Consider the following 17,651-nt stretch of genomic DNA (forward strand, 5'->3'; position numbering starts at 1 on the left):
TTAATATGCAATTTTTATTGACCTGTCTTAACTGATTCTTTCCATGACCATATTGAGTCCACTGGTAAAGTCATTGAAGAAAATGAAGTCTAAGACTTATTAAAAAAGAAAAGAAAAGTAATATAAAATGTATACAGTATACAGAACATATATACATAAAATATACAATGTGGAGAATTTCAAGAATCTGAAAATAAGTTTGACATGAATGTATAGCATATATAAAAACAGTGATAAAAGAAGAGAATAATTGATTACAACTACATTGCACAGTTTTATAAGCCATGTTTAAATAGTTCTGAACATAAGAATGATGGGGAGTCATTGAAAGGTTGTAAGAGGTGGATTACGGAACAGGTAATTTCTTAAATTCTGGATGCCTGGTGAAGAATCAATGAGAACCAAATCTCTATTTGATAGGTTTGATGAGTCTTTGTCATAATTACACATTTAGCTATATGGCTTTACTTGGAATAACATTAGAGTTAGAAAAAACTGGGCAGATTATAAAGATATTCAGATATGAAGATTAGTAGAAATGGATGTGGAATATGAAAGAGGAAAGAAGTGGATTAAGTGATTGAACATTATTGAGTTATTTTGTAAAAAATAAAGGAGGGGGCCGGAGCGGTGGTGCAGAGTGGTAAGGCATCTGCCTTTCTGGTGCTAGCCTAAGACATTCCTCGATTCGATAACCCGGTGTCCCATATGGTCCCCTAAGCCAGGAGCGATTTATGAGCACATACCCAGGAGTAACCCCTGAGCATCACCGTGTGTGACTCAAAAAAACCAAAATGAAACAAAAAAAGAAGTAAGCAAAAATAAAGGAGGGAAAAAGAAGACAGTATCTAAATAAAAGTCATGGTGATTAAAGTTTTTTCATCATCATTTTTTTAGTATAAGCATATTAAAAGCCCTACAGACTGGTGGTTTTCTTGCTCTTTTGAAAAGATAAATAGCAAAATTGATTTTCTCAAAAGAGCTGTTCTTATCCAGAGGGAATCTTACTGTACTTGATTTTATTATTTTCTTGTGTCTTCCAGCTGTTTTCACTCAGCATTTAGTGGAGTAGATAATATAGAAACCTTGAGGACTTACATTAAAGAATTGAAGTCTTCTAAGACTCCAAAATCACCTAAAATAGTGACTATCACTCATAATAGCTCATTTTAATAATTTTTTTTTTTTTTTTTTGGTTTTTGGGCCACACCCTGTGACGCTCAGGGGTTACTCCTGGCTATGCGCTCAGAAGTTGCTCCTGGCTTCTTGGGGGACCATATGGGACGCCGGGGGATCGAACCGCGGTCCGTCCTAGGCTAGCGCAGGCAAGGCAGGCACCTTACCTCCAGCGCCACTGCCTGGCCCCTCATTTTAATAATTTTTAAAAACTTTTACAATATATATGGTGGATGCCAGCAATGTTTTCCTGGTATTGGTAAAAGCAGTCTTATTTTTCAGAAAAGTTAATAATGATCAAAAGCTTTATATTATTCAGTATTTCAGTAGTTAAGGTGGAATATATGTGTATCTTCAGGAAAAGATAGTTTTTCTTTCTTTAAAAAATTCATAATTGTTCTGTGGAATACAGAATTTGTAAGCACTTTAGTAGTTAAATTCAATAGCAGTTTGAATCGTCAAAGCTGGGTTTCCATCTTGGCTCTTGTACTTGGTTAGAGGTGTGACGAGAGTGTTTTCTGTTATCTTAGCTATAGATGATATGCTACTAATTGCATAAAACTCAAGGAGTTGTGCTAGTTAAAGAATACTATATATCAGTCTTTAGCATAGTCACCCATAGCTTTCTTTAGTATAGTACAAAGTGAAATTATGTCACCAAGTCTAGGTTTTTTTTTTTTTTTTTTTTTTTTTTTTTTTTGTGGTTTTTGGGTCACACCCGGCAGTGCTCAGGGGTTATTCCTGGCTCCAGGCTCAGAAATTGCTCCTGGCAGGCACGGGAGGACCATATATGGGACGCCGGGATTCGAACCGATGACCTCCTGCATGAGAGGCAAACGCCTTACCTCCATGCTATCTCTCCGGCCCCCAAGTCTAGGTTTTAAAATGTGACATGCTATAAAGTTTTTATAATCTCAAACATGCATAGTCTTAGTGCTTTTCAGTATTCTAAAAATTCAGTTCTGCTATTATATTAATTTTGTGAAAATAGGTAATACTTAGAGCATTAGGGTTTTTTAATGGAACTTTAAATTATTATGATATTAGGGAATTTTAGGATTTTATTTTATATCCAATGTCTAGCTAATTCTGACCATTTCACCACCAAAAGTTCTGCAGCCATTCCTCTACCCTTTGTCCCTCCTTTTTACCTCTGATAAGCAGCTACAGGGTCTTTTTTTTTTTTTTTAATTATGACAACAAAGATGCAAAGAAAGAGGACAGGGTAAAGTTACAGTGGAAGCCCAATCACCCATAAACAGAATTCTCGGTAGTCCCATCGATGATATCCCAGCCTTGAACTTTCAGCCAAAGAACATTAAGAAAAACAAAACTGAACCCATGTACAATATAATTACTTTGTCCCTCAAATCCCCAGTTGTAGTACATACTATTTCTTAGCAGCACACAATATAATCTAAAGACATTAGACTTATGTAACTCCTTAAACATTGAGGGCAAAGTACATTTCTCTAGTTCCATGCACATGCTTACTAGTTTAAGTTAGCCTCAAAAGTTTTAGTGGGTTGTTTTTCTTAAGGATTGGAGTCAAGGGAACATAGTAAAAAACGGTATTAAAGTGGCATTTGTTTGCATAGGCCCACCAAACATAAGGGATATGGAAAGGCAAATTATGGTCTAAATACAAGGAGACCCTACCCCTGAAGTTTCCTGGCACAGGACTGACTCTAGGCTCCAGGCACACTAGTTTGTCCAATTCAAGTCATCCTCTGTAGTGGCAATACACCTCCATTCCTCACTTAGTCTCTGTTGTTGTTGGTATCATGCTTCTGTATTAAAGATCCTGGAGTCTGCATATCCCATATTGTAGTCAGGATGGTGCGGAGCATCCTCTCATTTCACCTCACACTTATGGGGCAATAGAGAGAACCATGTCCTGTAGAGCAGGTCATTGTTGTTGTCAAGTCTTCTCAGTGTAAACGGAAGTCTCTTTTTAGGAGGTCGATGTCAGACCCTTGGTAGAGTCTTTCCTGGTAGAGGACTGCTTCCAGCTGTTGCTATAAAAGACCTTGGATGTTTCGTAGATAGCTTGCCTGGTTCCGGCGTGAATGGAGGATGCCCATTCTTCTGAGGCCTGTGCCAGGTCATTATATCAATGTTCAGGGTGTAAGGTACATTGTACTGAGATTTATTAGATAAGAACTTATCTGTATGTATGGTGTTTTCCCATTTTAGTGTGTCTATGCAAACAAGGATCAATGCCATGAAGCGTTATTGGTGCATCTGGAGGCAATGGGAACAAGACCAGCAATTTCCATGACATAGTTCAATCATAGGCATCAAACTGAGGGACAGTTCCACCAACAATCCTTACTGAACAGATTACAAAGAAAAGACAAGATGAAAAGTGGATAGAAACATCATAGTAGAAGAATATATAGAGAGTTACATCAGTTAAAGAAAATACCCATAAAATATTCAAAAGATATATGTGTTCAATATGTGTTCAATTTCTGTCCTTCTAAGTAGTTCTGGGATTTGTTAGATCTACTGTATGTCTTTGGTCAGAGAATAGAACTGTGTGTTACTGAAGTTAAGAAGAGTAAATCTGGGGTACTAATGGTTGGGAGGAGCATATGTTCGCGCGGGGGCTAGCGCCCCCGCGCGGTTTGCAAAATGTAGACTGGTATGAAATTGCCAGCACAGAGTCTTAAGATTGATTTTTTTTTCTTTTTTTTTGGTTTTTGGGCCACATCCGGTAATGCTCAGGGGTTACTCCTGGCTAAGCGCTCAGAAATTGTCCCGGCTTTGGGGGACCATATGGGACTCCAGGGGATCGAACCTCGGTCCTTCCTTGGCTAGCGCTTGCAAGGAAGACACCTTACCTCTAGCGCCACCTCACTGGCCCAAGATTGATTTTTATTTCATTTATTCATATTCCACTTGCTTATTTGTGGTAATTGTCTTTCCCTTCCTTACGTAATTAACTTGAGCAATCACCTTAAGATCCATCCATTTTTGTTCCCCAAGCACACAATTCTATCTCTTTAAATTATACTTCGATTTTCCCCTCCTTTTTCTTTGTTGTTATAATGTTTGTTGCTTGCACATGCTTCATTGTGGAGCATTTGGGATTATAAATTTGTGATGCTGGGGATAATAATAGTACCATAGATCATATTTGTGCTGTTGTGTTGTATCAAAATCAGAACTTCATAGATGCAAGTCAGGAACTGTGCCTCTCAACCAATTTGTGGTAGGTAGGTAGTGTTGATTTTTTTTTTATTAGTGTTCATTGATACATTCATTTATTTATTCATTCTTCCATTTATTTCTTTTTCCCCACCATCCCTTGGTGTTGGGGTTTAAACATAGCACTTCACATATCATAGTCCATTTATTAAGCAGAAACCATAGAATATCTATTATGCTAATGCATCCTGATGGGAATTCAGAGTTGAAATTAAGCTATATTTATAAGTATTTTGGTTTCTAAATTAAAAAAAATTAAATTTATTTTTATTGTGCTAACATTGGTTTATGAGTGCAAACAGTTACAGAGATTCATTTTTTTTCTTTAATAGCAGCAAGACATTGTGGTTTTTATGAATGAACCAGATACAGCAGACAGACCTTTAATATGACACTGGTTTAATGTAGGTGTCACTATTTGTTTTTAAGATCTCTTCTGTAAGTAAGCATTTAGTTAAGAGTCTTTTCTAGTGGGAAATGACTAATGGATTGATTTAATTAACACACAACAAAGAATTCTTATCTTTTCTGAAGAATATGCATATTCACCTAGTCTCGGTCTCAATTTAAGGAGAAACATCTAAGTTGTTAAGGAGAAACATCTAAGTTGATAATGTTTTATATGTAAGGAACATTGATTTAACCAATATTTATTGAATGGCATCCATGTGCCAGGAATGGTTCTGGACATTAAGGATATAACAACATAAGACATTTCTGGCTTTTCAAGATTATAATTGACAGATAATAGTTTAGAATGGTGGTGGGAACAGGAAATGCCTATTACACATTCAAGGAATATTTATTGTAAGCTACAGTGTGGAACAGGCATTCAAAGATCACTTAGGACTGAACAGTTAGTTCTAAAACATCTTTGCAAGTAGATCTCCTAATCATTGAAAAATCTTAGGTTTGAAGTCACTGCAGTGCAACAATGTGATCTTAGACAAGTACAGACCCTGAAAGTTTCCTAATCAGCTTTCTTGACTCATTGGTTTCCTTCCTTGTTTACATTCTTGTTTTTATGAGGTCTTTAAAGAAGTGCTTCTGAAATCCTGAATGGGGGAGGTGAGTCTTCCAGCTTTCTAGATACTTAATTCTATTAACTTTTTAAAACAAAATCCTAAATTAAAGTTTTATTGAATAAAGAACATTCTCCAGAACTTAAGGTCTGGTGGAATGGACCAACATCATATGTAGTGAAGCTGAGCTTGACAGTAGGTAAATATGGAAGGTCAAATTGGTATTTTTCAGGGCATAAAACTGTTTGTGTAGCTAACATACAAGAGGAAAAGTATGACATGCATTTTCATTAGTCATTTATGATACGTTTATGAAGGCATTTGAAGAAACTGGTAGATTTTTTTTAATATTTTGAATAAATTTGTTAAAAGTATACTACTGCAGCCTATTTTGCCTTCCAAATATTTGTGCAAACATCAGATTTTTTTGGTTACTTCAAGACTGTTACACTCTGAATAAAATACAAATTCTGAATTAATGTGTATTAAGTAGGACAAAATAAAAAATACCATCTGCTGCAAAAATTCATTTAAGTACATGTAACATTTTATTCTAAGCATTTCTTCTCAGTCTCAGATTAATTACAAAAGACTGCAGTACTCATTGTCATTTAAACATCAGTGATTACATTTTAGAAAGGAAATCACCTATTTCACCAGTAGCATTACTATATTGAAAAAAGATAAAAAGAACAAAATCTATCCACAATAGGTTCTATGGTAGAAAACAATTTAGGGTAAGGGTGGGCAGAACACTACGAAGTCCATGAGAAAAGCTCTTTATTTTCAAATCTGTGTTCGTATCAGCATGTGACATAAAATATACTCTTTGCACACATATGCATATAAGCAATTATTAAATATTGAGTATGGCTTGCTTTTTCTGTCAACCTTGAAAGTGTTTATGACTTCTGAACCTCTTTAAAAATGTTTACAGATACCACTAAATATAAATAAAGAGTAGCTGAAGAATGATGACAAAGTAATGGTAATAATAAGATGCAACTGTGTGTAAAGAGAATGTACAACTATGGAAAGTCTTTCTGTGGGCCTTGCCTGAACCTTTTGTTGTTACTAGATTCATACATAAAAGCATAAGCTCATTGACACCTGGAGCATGAGGGTGGTCCCCCAAGCCAGGAACGATTTCCGAGTGCATAACAAGGAGTAAACCCTGAGCGTCATCCAAAAACCAAACCAAAACAAAACAATTTTTTAAAGATGTTCAGAAAGTATGCTTTCTTGGCCAAAGTTGCTTCTGTCTCTTCACTGAAGAAAGGGTTTAGCCACAACTCTCAATCAGTCACATGCATAGAACTATTTTTATGGGTAGAGATGGATTGGGGAGAGAAAAGTTTCCTACCTCTATTATGTATCATCACCTAGTAGTGCAACTTTACTCAGGATTTTTGAAGTAGCTATATTATAACCTTTCCCTCCACCCACCTATCCCAGATATCCCTTAGTGAACCCAGGAATTCTAATGACTTTGTGCTTTCTTTTCTTTGGAAATGTGGGGATCCCCAGCAGTAACATCAACTATGATTCTATGTTGGCTAATAGTTCAATGCAAGTACCTGAGCATGTGGTGCTGTTCAGGGCTACTTTAGGGCAACACCATATGGTGTTTGACTTTGTGTTTTCTAAGCTTCATAAAGAAGGCTGTCGAATACCATATTCACTTGGGAAAGAATAAGTACCTAAGTTACACTTTACATAGTACCATTTTTTTTAATTTAAGTATTTTAAGGGTTTAAGCTTTTGGGCCACACCCAGCGGTGCTCAGGGGTTACCCCTGGCTCTGTGGTCAGAAATTACTTCTGGCAGGCTCGAGGGACCATATGGGTTTAAGGGATCGAACCTGGATCTGTCCTGGGTCGGCTGTGTGCAAGGCAAATGTCCTACTGCTGTGCTACTGTTCCGGCCCCTATTTAAATTTCTTTTAAATTATTTAAACACCGTGGTTACAAGGTTGTTTATAATACCATTTTTCCCCCCACAATTGTGAAGTTGTTCATGATTGAGTTTCAGTCATATGATGTATAACATCCTTCATCAGTGCACATTTCCTGCTACCAATGCCCCTAATTTCCTTTCACCCTCTCCCTTGCCTGCCTTTAGGGCAAATGCTCACCCCCACTTACTCACTTTTTATTTCCTTTTATACTCTGTCTTTTCAATATAGTTGCTGAAGGGGCATCTTGCTTATTTTATTTTTCAGCACTTACTTCTTATCCAGAATGATCATATCCAACTTTCATTATTATAATGGTACCCTATCTGCCCTCACTGCACTCCCTCACTCTTTTTGGCAGCTTCCTACCATAAACTGGTCCTTCTGGCCCTTGTCTCTTTTGTCTCTGGATAATATTACCATACTGTCATTTATTATTTTTTATATCCCACGAATAAATGTGATCATTCTATGTCTCTCTCTCTCCCTCTGACTCATTTGCTCAACATAACACTCTCCAAGTCTACCCATGAATAAGCTTCATGACTTCATTTACCTGAGTTGCATAGTATACCATTATGTAGATGTACTACAGTTTCTTTAGCCAGTCATCTGTTCTTGGGCACTTAGGTTGTTTCCAGATTCTGGCCATTATGAATAGTGCTACAAGGAACATTAGAAATGTGGAAGGCATTTCTGCTTTGTGTTTTGGGCTCCTAAATTAAATTTCTAGGAGTGGCATTGTTGGGTCTGATCGAATCTTAATTTATAATTTTTTGAGGAATATCCATATTGTTTTCCCAAAGGACTGGACCAGTTCGACATTCCCACCATCAGTCATTGAGAGTCCCTATCTCGCCTCCTCCTCATCAGCACCGGTTGTTCTTGTTCTTTGTGATGTGTGCCAGTTTCTGTGGTGTGAGATTATATCTCGTTTTGATTTATGTTTTCCTGATTATTCATTATATGGAGTACATTTTACATGTGTCTTTTGGTCATCTTTATTATTTTTTTTTAAGAAAATGTTTATTTCTTCTCCCATTTTTGGATGGGTTTGATGGTTTTTCTTATTGACCCCTACCAGTGCCTTGTATATCATAGATATTAATCCTTTATCAGATGAGTATTTGGTAAATAGTTTCTTCAGTCTGTGGGGAATCTTTGTATCCTAATCATCATTTGCTTTGAGGTACAGAAGCTTCTTTAGTTTTATATAGTCCAATTTTTTTTTTTTATCTTTGTTTCCACTTGCATGACCAGTGGTATTTCATCATTGAAAATGCTTTTAGCTTTAGTGTTATGGAATGTTCTGCCTATGTTTTCCTCTAAGTACCTTATGGATCAGTTCTGATATCAAGGTCTTTAATTCATTGATTTGACTTCTGTGCATGGCGTTAAAGAGAGATCTGAGTTCACTTTTTTTGCATGTAGTTGACCAATTTTCCCAACACCATTCGTTGAAGAGGCTTTCCTTGCTCCACTTGCCCCTTTATTAAAGATTAATTGCTCATATACCTGAGGGTCACTTTCAGAATATGCAACTTTATTCCATTCATCTTAGGGTCTGTATTTCAGTACCTTGCTGTCTTAATGACAGCTGCTTTATATTACAGTATGAAGTTGGGGAAAGTGATGCCTTCACTCTTCTTTTTCCTAAGGATTGCTTTTAGCTATTCAGGGGGGGGGTTTACTGTTCATCTGAATTTCAGGAGTGTTTGATTTAGTTCTTTGAAAAATGTCATGGGTATCCTGATAGGGATTGATTAAGTCTGTATGATGCTTGGGAAGTATTGCTGTTTTAATTATGTTAAACCTCCCAATCCATGAGCAGGGGATATGTTTTCATTTTCTTTGTGTCTTTTATTTCTTGAAGCAGTCTTCTTTTATTTCTTTGAACTTATACAAAGTTTTCTTTGTATAGGTCTTTCACCTCTTTAGTTAAGTTGACTCCAAGATACTTGATTTTCTGAAGCACAATTCTGAATGGGATTGTTTTTTAAATCTCTCTCTCTCTCTTCTCTCACTATTTGTATATTGAAAAGCCATAGATTTTTGCATATTAATTTTGAAACCTACAACTTTACTATACAAACCTATTATTTTTTGAAACATTTTTGGTAGAATCTTTAGGATTTTCTAAATATAGTATTATGTCATTTGCAAACAGTGAAAACTTGACTTTCTCCTTTTTTTATCTGGATGCCCTTGGTATCTTTTTCTTGCCTAATTGCTGTGGCTAGTATTTCCAATATTATATTGACTGGAAGGCAACTTTTTTTTTTTTTTTTTGGTCAGTTGAGTGCAAGCTTGAGCCTGGTAGCTGCTCATAACACTACTGGCTCTTGTGACAGGCTGCTGGCCACTATGGCTAGTGATTATAGTTCATGTCCAGCACCTAGATTTTTAGAATTCAGGCTATCTTCATGGAAATTAAAAAAACAAAAACAAAACAAAAAAACTAAGCCTGCCTGCTTGGTTTTATTCTGACCTATAAGTAACCCAGTTTTGCATAGTTGCTTGTAATTGCAACAGGAAAGATTGTTTTTTTCTTTAGTAACTCAGGAGGAGACAGGGGTAAAAGGGAACCAGTTGGTGAGAAGCCATTGATAATCAATTTGGAGATCTACAGTCTTCAGACTCAGTGGGCCAGTGGTGGTATGATAAAGATCATCCTTTCCCTTTACAGAATCCTTAACACCCTTGAAGAAGACATAAAAGAGTTCAACTATCTCAAAGTGAGAAATACTAGATGTTACTAGCATGAGTATAATGAAAATAGTTTTCTTTGTAGGGCAAGAGAAGAAGCAGCATGCCTGTTACGGGCAGAGGTCTCTTGCTAGTGTCGATGACTCTCAAGCTGAAGTTACATATTAACTAGATTACTAAGACTACCACCTTAAAAACAGACTTGAAGAGGATACTGATGACTGAGATTTGCAGAAGGCCTTCATACTATCTATCTTTCTTATTTTTCAGTACTTGAACTTTTTTTATAATTATCTTTATTTAAACACCGTGATTACAAATATGATTATAATTGTATGATTACAGTCATGTAAAGAACACCCCCCTTCACCAGTGCAACATTCCCACCACCAATTTCCCAGATCTCCCTCCTCCCCCCCCCCAAACCTGTACTCAAGACAGGCTTTTTACTTCCCTCATTCATTCACATTGTTATGATAGTTTTCAGTGTAGTCATCTCTCCAACTGCACTCATCACTCTATGTGATGAGCTTCATACCATGAGCTGCACCTACCAGCTCTCATCTCTCTTGTCTCTGAGATACTTTTAAAAATGTCTTTCATTTTTCTTAAAACCCATAGATGATTGAAACCATTCTGTGTCTTTCTCTCTCCCTCTGACTTACTTCACTCAGCATAATAGATTCCAGGTACATCCATGTATGAGAAAATTTCATGACTTCATCTCTCCTGATGGCTGCATAGTATTCCATTGTGTATATGTACCACAGTTTCTTTAGCCACTCATCTGTTGAAGGGCATCTTGGTTGTTTCCAGAGTCTGGCTATTGTAAATAGCGCTGCAATGAATATAGGTGTAAGGAAGGGATTTTTGTATTATATTTTTGTGTTCCTCAGGTATATTCCTAGGAGTGGTATAGCTGGATCATATGGAAGCTCAATTTCCAGTTTGTGAAGGAATCTCCATATCGCTTTTCATAAAGGTTGTACTAGACGGCATTCCCACCAGCAGTGAAAAAGAGTTCCTTTCTCTTCACATCCTCGCCAGCACTGCTTGTTTTCCTTTTTTGTGATGTGTGCCAATCTCAGTGGCATGAGGTGGTACCTCATAGTAGTTTTCATTTGCATCTCCCTGACGATTAGTGATGTTGAGCATCTTTTCATGTGCCTTTCAAAGGCACTTGCCTTTCTTCTTTTTCAAAGTGTCTGTTCATTTCTTCTCCCCATTTTTTGATGGGGTTAGTTGTTTTTTTCTTGTATAGTTCTGTCAATACCTTGTAAATTTTGGATATTAGTCCTTTAATGAGTATTCGGTGAATAATTTCTCCCACTCAGTGGGTGGCCTTTGTATTTTGGGCACCATCTCCTTTGAGATGCAGAAGCTTCTCAGCTTAATATAATCCCATCTGTTTATCTCTGCTTCCACTTGTTTGGAGAGTGCTGTCTCCTCCTTAAAGATGCCTTTAGTCTCAATGTCCTGGAGTGTTTTACCTACATGTTGTTCTATATACCTTATAGTTTCAGATCTGATATCAAGGTCTTTAATCCATTTGGATTTTACCTTTGTACATGGTGTTAGCTGGGGGTCTGAGTTCGCTTTTTTGCAAGTGGCTAACCAGTTGTGCCAACACCACTTGTTGAATAGGCTTTCCTTGCTCCATTTAGGATTTCTTGCTCCTTTATCAAAAACTAGGTGGTTATATGTCTGAGGAACCTTCTCTGAGTACTCAAGCCTATTCCACTGATCTGAGGGTCTGTCTTTATTCCAATACCATGCTGTTTTTATAATTATTGCTTTGTAATACAGCTTAAAATTGGGGAAAGTAATGCCGCCCATATTCCTTTTCCCAAGGAGTACTTTAGCTATTCAAGGTTGTTTATTGTTCCAAATGAATTTCAGAAGTGTTTGATCCACTTCTTTGAAAAATGTCATGGGTATCTTTAGAGGAATCGTGTTAAATCTGTACAATGCTTTTGGAAGTATTGCCATTTTAATGATGTTGATCCTGCCAATCCATGAGCAGGGTATGTGTTTCCATTTCCGCGTGTCCTCTCTTATTTTTTGGAGCAGTGTTTTATAGTTTTCTTTGTATAGATCCTTCACATCTTTAGTCAGGTTGACTCCAAGATATTTGAGTTTGTGTGGCATTAATATGAATGGGATTGTTCTCTTAATGTCCATTTCTTCCCTGTCATTATTAGTGTATAAAAAGGCCATTGATTTTTGTGTGTTAATTTTGTAGCCTGCCACTTTGCTATATGAATCTATTATTTCTAGAAGCTTTTTGGTAGAGTCTTTAGGGTTTTCTAAGTAGAGTATCATGTCATCTGCAAACAGTGAGAGCTTGATTTCTTCCTTTCCTATCTGGTTTCCCTTGATATCTTTTTCTTGCCTAATCGCTATAGCAAGTACTTCCAGTACTATGTTGAATAGGAGTGGTGAGAGAGGACAGCCTTGTCTTGTATCAGAATTTAGAGGGAAGGCTTTTAGTTTTTCTCCATTGAGGATAATATTTGCTACTGGCTTGTGGTAGATGGCCTTAACTATACTGAGAAAGGTTCCTTTTATTCCTATCTTGCTGAGAGTTTTCATCAAGAATGGGTGTTGAAACTTATCAAATGCTTTTTCTGCGTCTATTCATATGACCATGTGATTTTTATTTTTCTTGTGTTGATGTTGTGTATTATGTTGTTAGATTTACAGATGTTAAACCATCCTTGCATTCCTGGGATGAAACCTACTTGATCAAAGTGAATGATCTTGATGAGGCACTGAATCCTGTTCGCCAGGATTTTGTTGAGGATCTTTGCATCTGTGTTCATCAGGGATATTGGTCTGTAATTTTCTTTTTTGGCAGCATCTCTATCTGGTTTTGGTATTAATGTGATATTGCTTCATAAAAGCTATTTGGAAGTGGTCCTGTTTTTTCGATTTCACAAAAGAACCTGGCCAGGATTGGTAGTCGTTACTCTGGAAAGGTTTGAAAGAATTCATTCGTGAATCCCTCAGGGCCTGGGCTTTTGTTTTTGGGCAAATTTTTGATTACGGTTTTAATTTCCTCAGTAGTGATGGGGGTGTTTAGATATGCTACATCTTCTTTATTCAACCATGGAAGGTTATATGAGTTCAAAAATGTATCCATTTTATCCAGGTTCTCATATTTAATGGTGTAGAGTTTTTCAAAGTATTCTCTGAATACTCTTTGAATCTCTGCAGTATCTGTAGTGATCTCCCCCTTTTCATTTCTAATATGTGTTATCAAGTTTCTTTCTCTTTTGCTTTGTGAGCTTTGCCAATGGTCTATCAATCTTGTTTATTTTTCAAAGAACCAACTTCTGCTTTCGTTGATCTTTCGGATTGTTTTTTGGGTTTCCATTTCATTGATTTCTGCTCTCAGCTTTGTTATTTCCTTCTGTCTCTCTATTTTTAGTTTCTTTTGTTGATCATTTTCTAATTCTATAAGCTGCGTCATTAAGCTATTCATGTATGCTTCTTCTTTCTTTCTGATGTGTTTGCATAGCTATAAATTTTCCTCTCAGTACCACTTTTGCTGTATTCCATAGGTTCTGATAGTTTTTGTTTTCATTGTTGTTTGTTTCCAGGAAATTTTTGATTTTTTCTTTGATTTCATCTCGGACCCTCTGGTTGTTCAGTAGTAGACTGTTTAATTTCCAGGTGTTACATTTTTTCTTCTTTGTCCCTTTGTAGTTCACATCTAACTTCAGAGCCTTGTGGTCAGCAAAGGTAGTCTGCAAAATTTCTATCATCTTGATTTTATGGAGGTATGGTTTATGTGCCAGCATGTGGTTTATCCTGGAGAATGACCCGTGTACATTGGAAAAGAATGTGTATCCAGGTTTCTGAGGATGGAGTGTCCTATATATATCTACTAGGCCTCTTTCTTCTATTTCTCTTTTCAGGTCTAGTATATTTTTATTGGGTTTCAATTTGGTTGACCTATCAAGTGTTGACAAACCTGTGTTGAGGTCTCCCACTATTATTGTGTTATTATTGATATCCTTTTTCAGATTTGTCAACAATGTATTAAACACTTTGCTGGTCCCTCATTGGGTGCGTATATGTTTAGGAGAGTGATTTCTTCCTGCTGTACATATCCCTAGATTAGTACATAATATCCATCTTTGTCCCTTATAGCTTTTCTGAGTATAAAGTTTGTGTCATCTGATATTAGTATGGCCACCCCCGCTTTTTTAAGGGTGTTGCTTGCTTGAATGATTTTTCTCCAGCCTTTGATTTTGAGTCTATGTTTATTCTGACTATTCAGGTGTGACTATTCTTGTAGGCAGCAGAGGGTTGGCTTCAGTTTTTTGATCCATTTCGCCACTCTGTGCCTCTTAACGGGTGCATTTAGTCCATTGACATTGAGAGAAAGAATTGTCATGGGATTTATTGCCATCTTTGTGTAGAAGTTTGGTGTGTTTTTTGTTATGTCTTGTCTTTAGAATAGATCTTTCAATTTTTCTTTTAAGGCTGGTTTTGTGTCTGTAAAGTTTTTGAGCTGTTGTTATCTGTGAAGACATGTATACTTCCTTCAAACCTGAAAGTGAGTTTTGCTGGGTGCAGTATTCTTGGCGAAGCATTTATTTCATGGAGTTTTGTCACTATATCCCACCACTGCCTTCTGGCCTTGAGTGTTTCTGGTGACAGGTCTGCTGTAAATTTCAAAAATGCTCCCTGGAATGTAATTTTCCTTTTTGATCTTGCTGCTTGCAGTATTCTATCTTTATCTGTGGGATTCATCATTGTGACTAGGATGTGTCTTGGGGTGTTTCTCCTGGGGTCTTTTTTAGCTGGTACTCTTCGGGCATGCAGGATTTGGTTACATGTTTTCTTTAGCTCTGGTAGTTTCTCTGTGATGATGTTCTTGACTGTTGATTCTTCCTGGAGATTTTCTTCTTGGGTCTCTAGGACTCCAGTGATTCTAAAGTTGTTTCTGTTGAGCTTATCAAAGACTTCTGTTTTCATCTGCTCATATTCTTTGAGTAATTTTTCCATTGTCTGATTATTTGATTTAAGGCTTTTTTTCAATCTCTTCTGCTGTGTAAAGTTGTTTTGCATCACATCTTCCAGCACACTAATTCTATCCTCAGCTGCTTTAAACCTGTTGGAAAGCTCATCCATTATGTTCTTCAATTCGTCTACTGAGTTTTTCAGACCTGTTATTTGACCTGATATTTTAGTTTGGAGTTTTCTGATTTCTATCTTCATATTCTCTTGATTTTTATTAGTGTTCTGATCTATACTTTGAGTTCTGTGAGCATCCTCCATATTTCTTCTCTAAACTCCATTTCTGAAAGACTGCTTAGGTGGTTGGCCATTGTTGGGTCATCAGAGTTCCCATCTTCATTCTCTATGGCTGATGTTGGTCTGCGTAGTTTCCCCATTGTCACGCTTATGCTGTGGGTTTCTCTACGTGTTCTGGTGGTATTCATTGGCTAGGTGGAGTGCGTGGCCATGAAGCGAAGTGGAGCGGCCGCGCTCCTCTGCTTCAACCCCTTATAGGTGGACTTAAGGGGGCCAGCAGAGTCAGCTTTATCCGCAACTCTGGCCTGGAAAGACTCACCTCAGCCGAGGCAAGCCATCAGGGGATGAATGCCAGAGAAGATCAAAGTTCCCAGGTTGAAGCAAGCCGGGGGAAGCCCCAAAATGTCTGCCGAGCTTAAGGGGCCCAGCAGAGTCTCAGTACTTGAACTTTTTGATTTCAATTTATTTCATTCCACAGTGACAGTGTCAGATTGAGCCACCTTGAGTCCCTTCTCTTGTTCACTTTCTTTTCTCTTCTTATTATATAGAAAACATGAACCAGGTACAGGAGTGTTGGCACAGGCACAAATATGATCTGCATGACCCAACATAGCATGTGAGAGGAGATTTTGTTTTTGTTTATGGGTCATACCCGGCAATGCTCAGGGGTTACTCCTGGCTCTACGCCCAGAAATCACTCCTGGCAGGCTCGGGGGATCATATGGGATGCTGGGATTCGAACCACTGTCCTTCTGCATGCAAGGCAAATGCCCTACCTCCATGCTATCTCTTCAGCCCCAGCATGTAAGAGTTAGGGAAGGACTTACTGCAGACTTTATTATAACCAGACTCCTCCTGAAGCTGAGTCAACAGCTATTCCTACAAGCATGATTCAATAAGTGAAAAGAAATTCTCTTCGGTGGTAGGTGGAACAAACTTGAACCTTAAAAAGGATAAGCACTCTGACCTTTCCTGTTAGCTGGATGAAACTCAGCCATTGTCTTAAGTGAACTAGGCATAACAAATGATTGGACTTTAAGGATGAAGTACAATGAAAAAGCAAGTTCAGGTACCAGACCTGTCTGTTTAAAGCTTAAAAGTCTGTATAACCTGGTAATTATATCACTTTGTAAGGTTAATAGTAACTTTAAATGAGAATGTTACTATTTTGAATTTGATCATATAAGTTAATAAAATCTGGTAAAGTTTATACATGTCACTCAGATTGAAATCATCTAAAAAGATTTTTTATTCAATTTAATTTGAACCCATTAGAATTTACAACATCCTTTAGATAGAAAGAAAATGCTGGGGCTGGGAATAAAATTCAAGGCTGAGCATATGCATTGCATACAGGATGCTCAGGTTTGATTTCCAGGACCACATGGTTCCCTGACCACTGCCTGGAGTGACCCCTGAGTACAGAGGTGTAAGTAACCACTGAGAACTACTTGTTGTGCCCCAAAACAATAGCAAAACAATGCTGAGAGTTGCAAGTAGTGACAGATAGTAAGGAAAAAAAATTACTTAAGATGCATGCATTTGTGTATAGCACACACAGACATATATACTGAAAAAATAGTAATATAAAAATTGTATTATAGATATGTGTATAGCCCTTTTCAGTGAATGAGACAGACTTTGGGTTTTTACTTCACCTTCTTGGCAGTTTGAATAGAACTGTGACTTATTATACTGCATCCCATAAATGAATCTTTCCTGCATTTCTTTAAACAAGGTTTTTGTAAAATGTTCTCCCCAAGTATTTACCCAACTTAAAATCTTGTTTTCTTTAGTACAGCTATATTGAAGAGAGAAACTAGAGTAATCTCTTATTCTGAAGACATTGATGTCACAGATTTCTGTCTTTAGTTGCATATTTAAAATTTTAACATTATAAACTTGGTTTGATGGAAGTAAAATATATCTCTGTGTGTAGGGAGTAATTTTGTGGTTTCAAGTGTGAAATATGTCATTGTATTAACTAGTGCAAGTGCATTTACGGAAGGCTGCATTAAGAAAGCTCTAGGAGAATCACTTGTGGTTCATTAGCAGATTTTATAGATTTTAAACTATGAAGCCATTTCTCTCCTTTCCAAGCATAATTTTTCGTATTATATCTCATGCAAGTGCCTCTCGATCACATTTGGATCAATTATATTTTAAAGAGAAGTTCTTTTAGAGGAATGGCTCTTTTGTTTGTTTGTTTGTTTCTTATTTGCTGAAATGTTTTTGACCCTGAGAGTGGAGGAATTTGAATGTATGGGAAGATGAATATATTCCGAGTTATTTTTTTAAACAACTCCTTCTCATGT

At 37.0% G+C, this 17,651-nt stretch overlaps 1 pseudogene; it reads right to left on the bottom strand.

The window, feature by feature from the left end:
- Nucleotides 1-9,923: 9,923 nt before the first annotated feature.
- On the bottom strand, nt 9,924-15,967 carry LOC126033420 (gap junction alpha-1 protein-like; annotated as a pseudogene).
- Nucleotides 15,968-17,651: the final 1,684 nt, after the last annotated feature.

The sequence above is a fragment of the Suncus etruscus genome, chromosome 17 (assembly GCF_024139225.1).
Source record: "Suncus etruscus isolate mSunEtr1 chromosome 17, mSunEtr1.pri.cur, whole genome shotgun sequence".
Classification (NCBI taxonomy): Eukaryota; Metazoa; Chordata; class Mammalia; order Eulipotyphla; family Soricidae; genus Suncus; species Suncus etruscus.